This window comes from Lycorma delicatula, chromosome 9 (assembly GCF_047948215.1).
Source record: "Lycorma delicatula isolate Av1 chromosome 9, ASM4794821v1, whole genome shotgun sequence".
In the NCBI taxonomy this organism is placed as follows: Eukaryota; Metazoa; Arthropoda; class Insecta; order Hemiptera; family Fulgoridae; genus Lycorma; species Lycorma delicatula.
In genome coordinates, this window is record NC_134463.1 from 132790272 (window position 1) to 132807169 (window position 16898).

The window sequence follows — 16898 nt, forward strand, 5'->3', positions numbered from 1 at the left end:
TGGCTGGTTTTTTAAACGGCGCTGGTGCGTCTCTCATGTCAACGGCGTCAGTCCGGGGATGAGCCTTCACATCTTTACTTTATTTTCTCTGATGAGTCGAATAATCTTTGAATCAATGATTCTTTCAATCATTGTCGCAAGACTTGGTGCCATCCTGTTAAGCAACTGCTCCACATTAATTTTAGATGTGGAAGGGGCAGCCGCTGCTTCTGCATAAGAAGTCGATGGTCGTGGTGTACGCTGATTAACAATTTTCTTCGCTTCAGGATAACTGACCTTCTGAAGCGTTTTAACTTCCTGAATGGCTGTTTCTAATTTATATGTAGGGCAGTTCCTTGAACGACAGTTGTGATGCCCTTTACAGTTAACATGCGAGGCCGAAGGAAGAACTTCACCATTTCTTCGCAAGGTTAGTCTGCGACACTGAGTCACTCCCTGACTCGACATTACTTGTATAATTTCTTCTTCTGAACAATTAAGAAGATCGCGACAAACAACAACTCCTCTGGATGAGTTAAGTGTGCTATGCGGTTGGATAGAAACCGCAGCACAATTAGTAATTTCTCTTGCGATTAAGAATGGACTAACTTCTTGAAAGTTTCCATTCTCCTTTGTAATAATTAAAAATCTTGGTTTGGGAGCAATGTTTCCAAAAACAACGACTTTCTCAATTCTCTACTGATTTTGTCAGCATCTCTCTTGATTTTATCTGACTCCTTGCTTTTTCCCTCTTCGTTTGTGGCGAATCGGAGGTTTCTAAATGAGTGTGTTTACGTGCACCCTCTGCCACGTTAGTTTGTTCAATATTCATGAACGTTTATCCCTTCTGTAGCAAGGCTAGCCGCCGGGGTACACCCCCACTCCAGGGCTACTAACCTTGGAGGTCCGATCTGGTACTCCGGTGGAACCGGCATATGTCCTGGCAGAGAGCGGATGCGCAATATCTGCACTGACTCCAGGCTCCTACTCACCGAAGCTTTCAGAGCTCCCATGCACCGACATACATAGGCACCATTGCTACATGCTTGCCATCGCAGGGGGCATGTGGACAACGGAAAGGTCTCCGTTACACCTGCAATAACATTGACCCTGGCCGCCACATCGCCAGCTCTAAGTTTCGTAATAAATTGTTCCACTTCCTAATCAATAAATTGTTCATATCCTGCAGGTAGCCGAAAAATCCAATCCATGTGAGGACCTGAAGGTGGAAACAGGTCAAAAGAAAAGCATATCCGAGGAATTTACTCGGAGCCCCGTTAGCCAGCTATATGTATTGTACATAAGTACAGCTGTTACAGCCCTGGACGTGGAACGTAGATGTTGTGTTCCAGATGTGGGAAGTAAACTAAGAAGAGTTCTGTTATTGATCAGAATGGTGGAGAATTTTCCTTTCACAAATTTACTGTCTTACTAATAGTATTGTTTTAGTTGTAAATGATACCACTGCACTGAAATTATCCCCTTTCTGATGGCATAAGAACAGTTTATATACATACAAAGGGCACCATCCAACCCGGTAAGGGAAGACACCCGCCTATTGACGTTCCGGTCACCCCACCCCCTGTTCGATGCCCTGTTGGGGTTTACGTGAGTTGTCTATTGCACTCTGACTTTTACATCTCATAGCAATAAACCTGGCCTCATTGGGATGCCACTGATGTAAATGCCTCGGCAGAAATTAGTCGATAGACATTTGCATCGGTATTTAATAACTCAGCTTATTACCTGTAGCCCTCGTCCGGACATCATGAATGTCCTACATTGTATTCCTCTGAACTAACTAACCGAGCTCGCGGAAGTGCGAACCCCGCGCCTAGTTCTACTTATAATGAGCCAATTTTGTGAATGTCTCGTAATTCGAGGCAAAAAACACAACACACCACCAAAAATGTTGATTGCAACAACGAATATTTAGTCCCGTTTCCCTTGGTGAACTCAACTTAGTTCAGGCCACACACTTAGGTTAAATTATGGACTCCGGTCTGGTCCACTAGGGAGAGGCGGACAGACCTCCTACTCCCACTCGGATCCATCGCAGAGTCCCGCGTGACATTCACCTCATAAACTCTAATCGAGATGCCGCTACACCTCACGGCTGCATGGCATTCCATGCTCATCGGCAGCGCAGTCGCCAATCCTCCGACAGCTTTTATTATTTAATAATCTCAATTCTAGCTAACCGTGGCTTGCTGGCAAAGCGCCTACCTTCGGCCAGTCAAACTGTCCAGGCAGACCCTAGCGACCCAGGTTCCTATTCTACTAGATCCCTTCGGTCGTCCTGCGCAGGGCGAGGAATCGAAGGAAGCCAGCAACAATTGCCCAATCTCTGCGAGTCCTCCAGTGACACGCAGATCAAAGAAGGAGTTTACTCTCTTAAGTTCCCTAACAACTACGGTACGCTCAGCTTCGTACCGGGGAAAGACAAACAGGACATGTTACACCGTGTCATCGACAGTCCAGACACAAGCTGGAGTCAACAAAACCTAAACCTAGCCAAACTATCCTTGAAACCACCATATCTCGAAAGAAATTGAGTAATATGCCGACTGGGGGAAGCCCAGCTAATCGCTCGCAAGTCCTTAACATTTGGAAAAATACAGTGTGTGTATCGACCAGTAGAAGAATCGTTCCACGTAGCTTGTCAAGAGTCAAAACCTTGGTCTAACATTTCTCGCATACGCCCTGACGTTAGAAGGCCTCCCTTCTTAGAAATATATCGCTGGCTACGTTCCTTAGCCGAGATGTCAAGGGGTTTTATGCCGGCGATCACAGTGACTGCCTTTCGCGAGACAGTTCTGTAGCCACTGACAACAGCTAACAGTAGAAGACACTGGGCTCGCAAAAGAATATTCCTATAATACTGGAATTGTAAACGATCAGCCCAGACGGGGGCAGCGTACAACATTATGGCCTCACAGACACCTTTGTAAAGAATATGCATGGTACGATAGTTCAACTCATACAAAGGCAGCATCTCGATTCCCCCCCGAGGGGAGAAGATCCCACCTCCTAGCGTGTCCGGTCGCTACACCACCCCCTCCGTTCCTAGCCAGTAGTGGCCTTAACGGAGGATATCTTCTCGCCCTCATACTGATTGCGCACCACAGCTTTCAGTTCAGGCCCCGCAGAGATGCCACTGATGCAGATGCCCCGAGGGACATCTGCATCGGTAAAGTTCACCCCGAGATAGTTTTACGTGTTTATGCCTTCAGAAAGAAGACAACGGACACCTGCAGCTACCACGTCGCCCTCAGGAACTAAGCTAGAAGCCTAACCGCGGAATGAAGACTCCGCGCCTAGCACTAACTTTATTGAGCCAATTATCGAATGTCTCAGATCCGAGCAAACTACCACTGTAACAAAACTTTCCCACTAAAGTTTAACACAGCGAAATTTAGACCTTGTTCCCTTAAGAACCCCGCTTATTACTCGAAATGAGTTTCTTACTGACTCCGGTCTGCCCGGGAGAGGAGAATTAACACCTACTCCCACACAGCTCCATCGCGAAGTCCCGCGTGACATTCACCATCTTTCGTAACCGCCGCCGAAACGCCGCTGCATGCCACCGAAGCGGCACCCAGAGACGCCCCGCTGACAGTGTCGTTAGCTCACAAAATGCCTCCGTCGAAGCGCGACCGCACCCCCCGGGACAAGGATAACCATGCCCGTTGGCAGCGGCCGCAACTCCGCAGACAGCTTTACTCCAACAAAATAACACCAATTATTCTAACCGAGGCACGCTGCCGTAAGCGCCTACCTTCGGCCAATCAACTGCCCAGGCGGTCCCTAGCCACCCAGGTTCCTATCACCTACTAAATCCCTTCGGTAGTCCTGCTCAGGGCGAGGAAGCGAAGGAAGCCAGCAACTATAGTCCACTCTCTACGAGTCCTCCAGTTGACTCGTAGATCCAAAACAGAGTTTACTCTCTCGAGTTCCCTAGTAACTCTGGTACGCTCAGCTTCGTATCGGGGACATATGTGTAGGACATGGTCCACGGTGTCATCGACCCTACAGTCCGGACAGAAGCCGGAATCAACCAACCTGAACCTAGCCAATTTATCCCTAAAGGCACCATATCCGGAGAGGAACTGTGTCGTGTGCCGATTGGGGGATACCCAGCTAACCGCTCGCAACTCTCTAACATTGGGGAATATACCATGCGTATAACGACCTGTTAAAGAAGTATTCCACCTATCTTGCCAAGAGTCAAAACCTTGGTCTTCAATCTCACGCATACCCCCAGAAGTAAGAAGGCCTCCCTTCTTTGCAACATACCGCTGGCTACGTTCCGTAGCCGAAATATCCACAGGTTTGATGCCCCCGATCACAGTTACTGCCTCTCGCGAGACAGTTCTGTATAATTAGCCGACAATTAGTTCTTATATTAGCCGACAACCGCTAATATAAGAAGACGCTGGGCTCGTAATAGAATGTCCCTAAAACATTGGTACTGCAAACGATGAGCCCAGACGGGCGCAGCGTACAACATAATGGCCTCGCAAACACCTTTGTAAAGAATCCGCATGGTACGGAAATTCAACCCCCACTCGGGATGGACCACTCTACGGACGCCGAAGAAAGCATCTTCGCTTCTTCTTTGCCACATACTGCAGGGGCTCCTTGAAGAGAAGCCTCTCATCAAGGATAACACCCAGATACTTTTGAAGAGTGACATACCTAATTGAACGACCGTCCATCACAACCCGTGGATGGCGAGTTGCAGATAGGCGGCCCTTCAGAAACATCATAGTGGTTTTCTCCGCACTGAAAAACATCTTATGCTGAAGACTCCACAACCGCAAAACCCTTCATGCCTGTGCCGCTCTGAGCTCAATCTCAGCACTCGAACCACCCTCAACCAGCAGCAGCCCATCGTCGACATAAGCCACAATGCGACAGCCACCGGACAAACGTAGCCTCATGAGAGAGTCAAACTCGATGGTCCAGACGAGTGAACCTAATATACTGCCCTGTGGACATCCTTTTGACAGGGTCTTTCCTACTTGCGAACTGCCGTCACGAAGGACAACAGTTCTTTTGCTGAAGTAACTCGAGAGAGTCCTAATTTCATCCCGCGTGCAACCACGCTTCTGTAATTGAAACAAGGCAGAGGGCCACCACAAGTTATTAAATGTCCCGGATATGTCCAAGAAGACACAGAGTACATACTTGCACTCACTGCCTGAAGCCAGATCCAGGACCCTAACTCCGCATTCTCTGTACTCTTACCGGATCTAAAGCCATACTGGTCGTCCATCAGCATGTGATTCAAAGTGAGCCTACTATTAATGCGGAGGTAAAGTACCTTCTCGAAAATTTTTCCAACAACTGGTAAGAGCGTCAGAGGTCGGTAAGAAGAACTAACGGTGGGGTCCTTGTCGCCACCTTTGAACAACAGCTTCAAAATTTCACGCGTCCAGCAAGCCGGGAAATACCCGGCAGATAAACACCTATTGAACACCCTAGTCAACGGGCCAAGAATTACAGGCAGGGTGCGAACAAGGAGCTCCACCGTGATACTATCATATCCGGGGGCTTTATTCTTGTAGCAAGGCTACAGATTACCTGGCGGACCTCCGCCTCAGTCCGTATTGAAATTCACAACCGCCGCTTGAACTCTCCGGTAATACGAGGTCTCACCAACCTCGGTATCATCGGGGAGCAGATCGTGCATCAGAAGAGATAAAACAAGATCTTTGTCAACTACAACGCCGTCTTGGGTCGAGAGACCGACAGAAGACTCTCCTTTTTACGTTTGTGACCAAGTACACGATAAACAACACCCCAAGGGTCTTTATTCCCTTGCTCCTGAACAAAATAGCGCCAGGAATCTCGCTTAAAAGTCCTAATTCTATGAAAATACTCTTTCCTTTTCTGACGATACTCCGCAAACAGGGCCTCGCGCCGGTCAGGATCACGCGCACGCTGTGCGGCTCTCCTGAGTCGGCCCACGGCCTGCTTTATCGCAGTCAAGTCCCGAGACCACCAACCAGCTACTCTCTCCCGACCCGTCCTACGGGGGATTGAGAGTTCTGCGGCTTCAACCACCGCAGAAGAGAAATTCTCTGCCAGGTTATCTAGAGGGACCTCGTCCAGGGTGCGAGTGAACACCCGCAACCTGGCCGCAAGAATGTTGGAAAACTTGGGCCAATCCGCCCGCCTGTGCAAGAAGCTTCTTGCTAAGGTTAGTCTTAAAGACTAACCTACACTGCTCTTTGAACATGGCCGCATCCAAATCAGTATTCTGCTCTCGAATGAGAGACAGAACTTCCTCATCAGAGAGACCCCGCTCGATGTCATATATAATTAGTCGGGGCTTTCTCAATCGCTTGGGGTCCACCTTAACCTCAAGCTTCTGCACCGCTGGAGAGTCCTTGATGACTTGGACCGTCTCCTTGTTATCCGCAACGACGACTAAACCCTTGCTGGTCTCCCGTATATCTCGAATCCTAAGCCGATTCCGGTCGCCACGAAAGGCTTCCCGGAAATCGCGCTTCAATTCCTGACTCGTGGTCTTGGAGCCCTCCGCCTTTTTAACAAAAACTACCTCCGGCTTCTTTACCGCTTTGCTGGCCTCTCGTTTGGTCTTCAGGACCTCACCGTAGGCGCTACGCTGGGGCCTGAACAACCACCTTGGGAGCCTTGACCTCTTGGGGCTTGGAGACCAAGGCCTCGAAACCCTCGCTTATCGCCGCAAAAGCTTCCCTCAGCTTACCTAGCCGGGGGAGAATTGTCTTCCTCGCACCCGAGCTGACCTCGCCGGGAAGCGAAAGAAAGTCTCTACCAAGTAGTCCAGGTCCTCCTGGACTAGCTTCAAGAGCAGGGCAGAACTACCAGGTCTGCCCTTTGAATTTTTAAATGCCTCTACTACAGGGAGGACCGCACCTGGGTGGATGCCCCTGTATCCATCGCTTCGCTTACCTCGTCCTCTGAGGAGCTAGTCGACGGTACCGGCGCTGGTTTCCTCTTTCGCCTGGACTTCTTTACTACTTGGAACTCCGACATGGCCGAAGATTCCCTAACGTACTTGAAAACTGACGAAATTCTCGCTGTCTCCCTATAAACTGGTTTGGGCAAGCCCACTGTGTGACGACTGCCCGCAGCGAGTACGGGCAGCTGGAGACCCTTACGTTCTCCTGTCACGCTACGTACCTCTTCGCCGCTGCTGGAACGATCGATTGATGCACTAGACGTACAATAATGAACCACTGATTACGGCCCTCGCTCTGACAAGAGCGCATTAGGACTAAAAGGCAGAGCTTTTTTCTGTCACGGGGTCTAACGACCAGCAGTCGTTGCCCACCCTTTCGCCGCGTTGAGGCGAGTACGCGTCGTATAAATCCACGCCAATCACACCGCAGCAGAGCTACAGATGTCGAGTCTAATTTAAAATGCGCTGTTAGTGAATACAGACTTAGGATCAGCTAACCTCGATACTGTCGGAAGGTACACACACGACGACAGCCAAAAGACACTGATAGTAAGGTATACCACAAGGATACTCTGAGACGCACAAGGGACCAGAGTATCTGCCGTTATCACAACGGGAATGACTTTACTGAGTTCAGTCTGTAAATTTCCTTATACTCTATTGCCAGAGGGTTGTACTTGGTTATTTTATCTTCTCAGCCTTATTAATATTGTGATCAGATGGATGAGTGACATCAATGAGAAGAGCAGTCTTTTCTTTAATGTTGTGGAGAACCATGTCTGGCTTCTTCGCAGCAATAATTTTATCAGTATTTACCGAGAGATCTAACACAGTCTATAGTGCTCATTTTCCAGCACAGGCCTCGCCTTATATTCATAAAAGGACACTGCTCCCTGTCATCTTCGAGTCCTAATTTCAACGCCAACGCCTGATGAACGGTGTTTAATGTAAGATCGTGGTGATGCAGATTTCCTTGTCAGCCAGACTGGCGCACTCAGTTATCAAATGATCAATTGTCTCCGATAATCGGTGACACATCCGGCACTCATCACTGATGTCCTGATTTTCTATGAACTTCTTGTAATTGTCATCTCAACGACCTGATCCTGGATGGCATGGCAAAACCTTCAGTTTCTCTAAATAGAAATCCATCCCTCAGCCAACGCGTAAATGCCTGAGCCTTTTAACCAATTTCGGATCTCTGCAAGCTGTTACAACACACTTATTCAGGAAGGGGGAAACTCTAGAAAAATATTTACCTCTTCCTCGCTGAATCTTATAAGAAACCTTACAAAGGAAGGTTTCACACCCCACCGCCATATAACATTATTTACCTCCTCGATGCTGGATACATCTTTGGCTGGCAACATCACTCGAAGTTTTTTTAAACTCCCCGATTTCTTATTGGTTTTTTTCAAGTGTACCAACAACCACTGTAGGATTTGAAATTGACACTGTCATACGATTCCCACAAGTACCGGCGATATAATGGACTACTACAGTAGAGCAAATGCGAACTGGAGCTAGAGCTAAATACAACTGAGTTCACCCAGATACCCAGAGGACATCATTCGAGACTCACTACACACAGCAATATATTCATCAACATGATAGTTTCCACCTTGGGCTAGGGTTGCGTTTCGTAAGGTGTTGCGACACCACCAAGTGTACATGTAAGAAGAAATAATGTAGGATGTTGTTGTGTATTTGAGTAAGGGTATATGTTAGAATTTGTGCAATATTCTTGGTGTAGTTCTGCAGCTCAGGGTGTAGTGGGAAGAAGAGCTGCAGAGGCAAGTGCAGCAGAGTCTGTGGGGACACCAATCCCCAAAGTTCTAAACAATAAGACTCCCCAACGTGGTATCTATGGATGGGTACATCTAAAAGGAAACTCAAAAAGGAGGAGTTACAAACAGGAACATGGAATATAAATTCATTGTTAAGTTGTGAGAAACTGTAAAATATAAAACTGAATATGAAGAGATTGAGGATAAACGATGGTAGCAGTATGATGGCCACTCAAATCTTGATCATAATTTTGCCATTGTTGTGTAGATTAGTTGGAGATTGAATAAGTAGACGAGTTAATGTAGTATTTATTCATTTGTAGAATACATTTTTGGTTGAGTATATCTGGTAGTCTTGTTTGTTGTAGTTTGATTTCAGTTTAGTAATAACACATTGAATATTAATAATATATACAACATTTGAGAATACTCAAATATATATATTCAATATACTTCAGTAGTATATTGAATCTAATTAACGTAAACGAATGATTGAATAACTAAATGCATTGTATGTTATCGTCCCACTACACCATCTTGCAATGTGTGTCCACACCCTTGTAACAAAGAAGTGCACGCGTGTCGTCAGCCCTAGCGACGTGAAATGTAACTACAACAACAAGCTACCATTACAATATTTTGAATAAGAAAACATGATATTAAAACTTAACATAACTGCCCGCCAAAATCGGCAGATTTTGAATATAAACGAATGAGTAATACATAAATAATTAAGTTATAAGAAAATTCATAGTATAATGTAATACAAATACGATACAGTTTTTGAACATAATGTAACCTTGACAAATAATACGATATTAGGTAATATATAACAGTTATGAGATATACATAAGTAATAGAATGAATACATATAAAAATAAAAATGTGCTTTTGAAATGTGGTGCTATAGGAGAATGTTAAAAATCAGATGGGTGGATAAAGTGACATATGATGAGGTGTTGCATATAGGCCACATATTAAGGCATCCTGGAATATTAGAGGCTTTAATATAAGAGGGTCAGGTAGAAGGAAAAAATTGTGCAGGAAGGCAATGTTTGGAATATGTAAAACAAATCGTTAGGGGTGTAGGCTGTAGGGGGTATACCGAAATGAAACAACTAACAGTAGATAGGGAATCTTGGAGAGCTGCATCAAACCAGTCAAATGACTGAAGACAAAAAAAATTCATTTCAACCTCAAACTAGTGCTTTCAACATTTCCAATCCTTTCTCATCTTCCTTCCTGATCTTTCCATCCTGCATCTTCTATTTTATTATCTTCTCACTGAGCTTCAGATTACTCTCATTATCTCTCTTCATTTGTTTAAACCATCCTCAAACATGTCTTTTAACTAGCTCCACTGTTTGAGGCTAATCCCACTTCCTCTCCGATGTTAACATTTTAAATCGAATCTTTTTCATTTTGACATTTTCTTAAGTTAATTCTTCTAAAATTTATTTTGCTTTCCAGTTACTCCTCATAGACCATATTTTAGTTCCAAAGAGCAGCATTGAAGATACTGATTGATATACCAGGTTAATAACTGAGAGTAACATCTGTTTCCACATCCTTAGCACAGGCGGCTCGCACACATGTCTATTCCCGTTTAGACAATCTCACACTAGTCATTTATCATACCTGATGAAATTAGTGAACATTTTTCATTTGTTTCCTTATAATTATCTATGAAATTGTCACTATTCATCTCAAGTATAGAAAAATCTATGTGAGATGGATTCCTTGTAAGCATGAAGATGAACACAAAAAGAAATGGGTGTTGGCTGACATTTATAAATTTATTTCACAAACAATAGGGGGGGCTGAATCCTTACAGATATTGTGACAGGTGATGAAAACCGAGTTTTATACAAGAACAGAGCGTAATTGTTGGTCTACAGAATTGTTGGTCATCACCCTTCTTATTCACATAAACAAAAATTACTGTGAATTCACCTTCACATAAATAAGCGTACAATGGTGATTATTTAAGTTATGGAAATAAAAATCTAGAATTACATTTTGTATTCTTTCCCAAATGTAATAGCTTTTTTCATATAAGTCAATTTCTTTTCAACAAGAGAAGAATGTCTAAAATATATGCTCCATAAATTATGTGGCACTGGGATAGATTAAAATGTGACATAAGCTGTACTTTAATGGATTAGCCAAGATCATAACACTAACAATAAAAAAGTTAAGTGGAGACACTGATACACATGAGACTTCCAGGTTAGAATAGGGATCAATGTAAAAATCTAGATATCTCTCCTCACTCAGTCATTTTGCACCAATCTCAATTCAAACATGCATACAGTTCTATACCTCTAAATCAATCTATTGTCTTTGTAAATTTATGGAACTGATCTCCTTAGAACTCCTCAAAGGTTGAACACATGAAAATTCAGTAAGTGTTGTCAACATACAAAACTTAATCAGAAGAATGAAAGAGCTTCATCCGCACAGACATCCTGCCTTCTGCTGGCAAGATATGACTGAAAGAGTTTCAATGGATTACTACTGATACCACAGTAGAACTTCTTTATAATAAGGATGAAACAGTCGACATCAAATGCCTTGCTAGGATAACATAGATTATTATCTACATACTGTTTTCTTTCAAAAGCACCAATAATTGATTTTACAGTAACCTAATACTAATCGATTCAATTTCCCATGAAAAAATCAAAATCGTGGATTGAACAATAAATTAATATTAGAAATTAGGTCTAATACAGATCCAAGGTCTGTACATCAGACCTTGAAACACAATGTACAAAGAAAGAACCAAACTTACAATCCAACAGATGTCTGGATCAGTTGGAACACCCTTCTAATAAATTGCAACTTAATAAATCTCTAAGCATCAGGAAAAAGCCCAGAAGTGAAACGCTAATTTATCAAAAGGGAAAGGTATTGTAAACGTAAGGATTACCTTACGTTGTATTGTATTTTTTCAATTACAAGGAAAGATTGTAATTGGTGATTTTAAATAGGAGAGATTTGTGACACCTTTATGTACCTCACTTAGTTAATCCTACATATTCGGTCTTGCCTCTTAATGTGTTCAGTAATTGATAAAATATTATTACAAGGTATCTCTAATGTAAAGACCGATGGGAAATTTCTCTCCTTAAGGTTGGCGAACCTGTGTTGTTCATAGCCATGCTAATAATGTATACACTGCATTGTTATCTGTAAATTGTTACGTTATAGTATCTGATTACGTGTGTGATATTATGATATAAAATGAATAGGAAAATTGATGTTGCCGTCGACTGTGAAATACATGGAGTCATACGGTTTGTAAACCATCAAAACATTAAGCTGGCTGAAATTCATAGCAGTTGGTTCTTGTGATGATGATAATGTAATGAATGAAAGAAACGTCTGAAAATGGTGTGAAAGATTTAGATATAACAGAATTAATGTGCACGATGTAGGACGTTCAGGGAGACCCTCGATAATTACTGAGTACTTGTTGAAACGCATCAACGATGAAATCAGAAAAGATAGTCGCTCAATGATTTCCGACCTCAGACCTTATTTTTCCTGATGTTTCAAGAGCTATTATCAGTCACATTGTTCATGACCATTTAGACTTCAGAAAGGTTTGTACACGTCAGGTGCTGCAAGTCTTAATGGAACATCACAAAAAAACTGAGAATGGGATCTGCTTTCGAATTTTTGATGCGCTATACAGAAAAAGGTGATATGGGTTCCTAAATTAGATTTTTACCACCAATAAAATGTGGATTTTGTATTACATGCCAGAGAGAAAACGGCAGTCAAGTGAATGGAATCATCCTCAATCACCAACTAGACCAACAAAGGTCAAACCACAGCCATTTGGATGCAAACTGATGGCCACAGTCTTTTTTGGTTTATCCAGTAATCTGATCTTTTTGGATCTCATTCTATGGTATCATAGGAATAAGAATATTTACTTACAGAAACAGAAATTTTCACAACGCTTTCCTGCATATATTAAAGAAGAAAACAAGAAGCATTAAAGACAAATCATCTAATCATACTGGGAACAAATTCAATCATAGTTCTCAACTGATTAGGTCAAAGAGGGTGGATTCCTCACTGTCTGATATCAGCATATAACAAAAGGATTCCTTAAAAATTAAGGAGAAAATTAAATTTATGAATTTAACTGATGTAGAGTTTAGCAAACATGAAATTTGACTTTTAGAAAACGGTTTTAGTTACAACCTAAAGTCAAACAAATATAAGAAGGATTTAGAAATTCTAGGTGTATAGTGTGAACTTGTTTTAATTCTGAAAATAAAGTTAATAAGAATATATCATTTCAAGAGTTAAATTCTGAAGAACATTTCAAATGATAAGACATTAATCCAGCAAAAAAAAAAAAAATAATTGTTTTGCTAAAAAAATTCAAATATCAATGCTCCTGCTGTTAAATTGTCTAGGAATTTAGTAAGCCTCAACTGTACTTGTTCAAAATATTAAGATTTATATATTCTGGTTAATTCTATTCTGCATCCTATTGATATAAAAAATTTATTTCCAAGTATTCTACCACAACACATTACCAATAAACAAGTTACTGATTACCCAAAAACCTAATGAAGTTACAAAAATTGAGTTGAGGCACTGAATGTTTGTTTTAAACAAAATTATTTTAAGTTTAACAATAACAATTACATTCTGAAGGAGGGTTTAATTATGAGTAATCCACTTAGCTTGTTAGTTACTGAAATTTTTATTTAATGATCTAGAAAACAAAGTCTGTGCTCATTTTTTTAAAAAATAATTCAGTTTGGTGTAGAGATGCAGATGATATTTTTTGTTATTACAGGTATCTTGAGACAATAAGGAATAACTTCATGTACACATTGGATAATTTTTAGAACACATTACATAAAAATACACCTTTTAGTTTGGAGGTTGAACAAAATAATCCTGTCTTTTTAGATTTGAAAATGAGGTATAATCAAAAAATATGTGGAATTTTTAAATTTTCCAAGCTATAGTCCAATTTTCACAATTTTTTTTGTTGTGTTAATACATTTGTCCCAACATAGGCTTATATTGGTAGCCAGCCATATTGGATGCTCAGTTTATTGTTAGCTATTGAAAAGTTTGTTTATGTTTTGGTATGGTCAGTGATTCTTAACTTGTGAAAAAAAAATTAAACAAAGAATTTGCATTAAATTATGTTTCAGCAAATGAATATAGTGCAGTACCCCATTTGAAGTGTTGAATGTTGCTTTTGGCAATTCTTCTATGAGTAAAAATTTTTACTTGTAACATTTTTACATTTACAAGTGATACAAATGTGTCCAAGTGGGCCATCAAGATGTTGAAGATGATGAGCACCCTGGACATCCCATAACATCAAAAAAGTGAAGAAAATGATTATGGGCTATCACCGAATCACTATCAGAGAGTCAATAAAGATTACTACCTGGAAGTTCTACTCCATTTGCATGAAGAAATGTGAAGAAAATGCTCTGATCTGTGGTGAAATAATAATTCATGGCAATTGCACCACAATAATGCACCTGCTCACACTTCACTGCTAGTTCATGAACTTTTGGCCAAAAACAACACTGTTATGATGCCTCAGCCTCCATATTCACTGGACATGGCACCCTCTGACTTCTTCCTATTTCTTGAGCTGAAAAGAAACATGAAAGGCAACATTTTTCCAACATTGAAGAGATAAAGACAGAATCACTGAAGGAGCTAAACGCCATACCAAAATTCATTCCAGAGGTGCTTCGAAGATTGGAAAAAACACTGGCACAAATGTATTACATCTCAAAAAGAAGTACTTCGAAGGTGATAAAAATCAATATTGATGAATAAATAAAGATTTTTTGACAAAAATTAAAATTTCGCATATTTTTTATCAAACCTCATTTACTAAAATCAGTTACAAATTGGATTTTAGCAAATATCACAAATCCTCACACACACTAATGCTATCATTCATAGTTCATTACTGCATCCATTTACATATAAATTAGATTTTAATAGTTCAAAGACTGTTAAATGTTCTGACGTCAGATGATAATTTTGAGAATGTATTTAATATTAAAAGGCAAATAGTAATGAATAATGGTTACAAAATGAATATAACTAATCAGCTGCTTCGGAATAAATTATACAAAACTGCAATTAGTAAAATGTTCCTTCATCAAGTAATTCATTCCAGCAGAAGAAATTTCACAGTCACTTATATAGATAATCCCACAGGAAAAATTTGAAAATCTTTTAGAAGCAGAGAGAGATATTAATATAATTTTCAAATCTGATAATTCTCTATGCAAATCTATTAAGAATAACAAAAGTAAAACTGATAAGCCTAAAAAAACAGGAATTTACAAACTTGAATATGGTTCTTGTGATAAAGTTTATATTGGATACTCTGGTAGATCTTTTGAAAAGTGGCACCTCAAATCTTGTTTTTCCAACAATAAAAGGGTTTCTAATTATTCTGTCACTTAATTGATGAGAATAATATTTTTAAAGGTAATTTCAAAGTACTTTTTGTTGAGAAGAAAGGTTGAACTGAACCTTGTAGTCACTAGAAATTAAAACTTAAAATTTTAATTTATTTTTAGATGACCAATTAGACTTGAATACTTCACTGTTGTAGAACTTATGGATGTGAGATGGGTTTTTATCTTTTTGTAAGTACCACCCCGTTTTTCTGAATTTATCAATAGTATTACTGTTAAATTTATATATTACTGATATATGTTCACACTCCCTATTGTTGCTCTTTATCTTTCTGCATTTTATCTCGTTTGGTTTTTTAATTTACCTTTTCCGTTGTATGTACTTTTAGTTTTATTATTCTGTTTGTAATTCTGGGAAGGTATACCAAGGTAGCTGTTGTCATTCTTTTTTAAAATAATTTTGTAAAAATCAAATAATATATTTGTTGATTTTCTTTTGTTAAAATGGATTTTCATCAAGTAATGGCTTCATCCATTGATTATTTGAAAGTAAGTTTTTTAAGTCCCTGTTCAAATTTTCTATTTTTAAGTCAACACCAAATTAAGGGATGTAAGGTGTTGATAGTTGTTTTAAATTTGGTATAGCTTCTAAAAGTCAAATTTTCAAGTAGAAAAAAAAAGTATATATATATATATATATATATATATAGTCTTTTTCAAATTTATATATATTTATAAATTTGTTTTAAAGGCTCTTTTTACGTTGAAAAGAGCAAGTATGAAGGAAAGAAAGCTACTGATATCACACATTCACAGAAAATAAAAATAGTTGAATGTTTGCGTATTGATATCTTTAAATGAACTGGATAAACTAACAAACAATTGAAAATATCTAGTCAATAATCGCTATACTGAGTTGGTATTTCATTGGCACTTCAAATACAGACTTGCATAAGTTTATTCCAAATCTCAATCAGACATTCAAGGAGTTCTCTGAAAATAACATCATTATAACAATTTTTTAACTGAAAAAAATCTAAATGGAGCCAAAATCATATCAAACCAGAGCTAAAATCAAGAACCAGCTAAGAAATTTTCATCATTTAAAGTTTTGACTTATTGTCAAGATAGTACTGCACATTCAACACCAAACTTAACACGTAGATATAATTTCTTTTTTATCTACTGCTTGAAGTGAGCAAAGGTTTTTGAAACTAAATTGATAAAAACTGTCTGCTACTAACACTCAAAATGTGGCTATACTACATTGAATATGAAATTGCTAAATATTAATTTTAATAATATGATTGATTACAAACAAAGTGAGCAGAAATTAATTCTGTTATCATAAACAGACATTAAAAATATTCTTTGTAAAATTTATCATTATAAAGTTGTTAATAAAAAGGTAACATAGATATCAACAGAATTAATAAAATAATGTTTGTTTAACGCCACAAAAAATCTTATCATTAAGATTTTCAATATATATAGTTTCTGAAATGGTAGTTAATAATCAATATTACTGTAATATTTATTTGTGATAATGTAATAAAAAACAAATTACGTAGGTAATTTAATATTTCAAATACTTCACTAAGTTTTTATAAAATGTTAATTTTAATAAATGCAGTTTATATAACTTATTGTTTTCTTTACATGGTCAAGGAATTTCACATTTCTTTTTACTTTGTTATGCTGGGCTGGAAAAAAAGGTAAAATGGTAGTCTAAATAGTATAGCTATG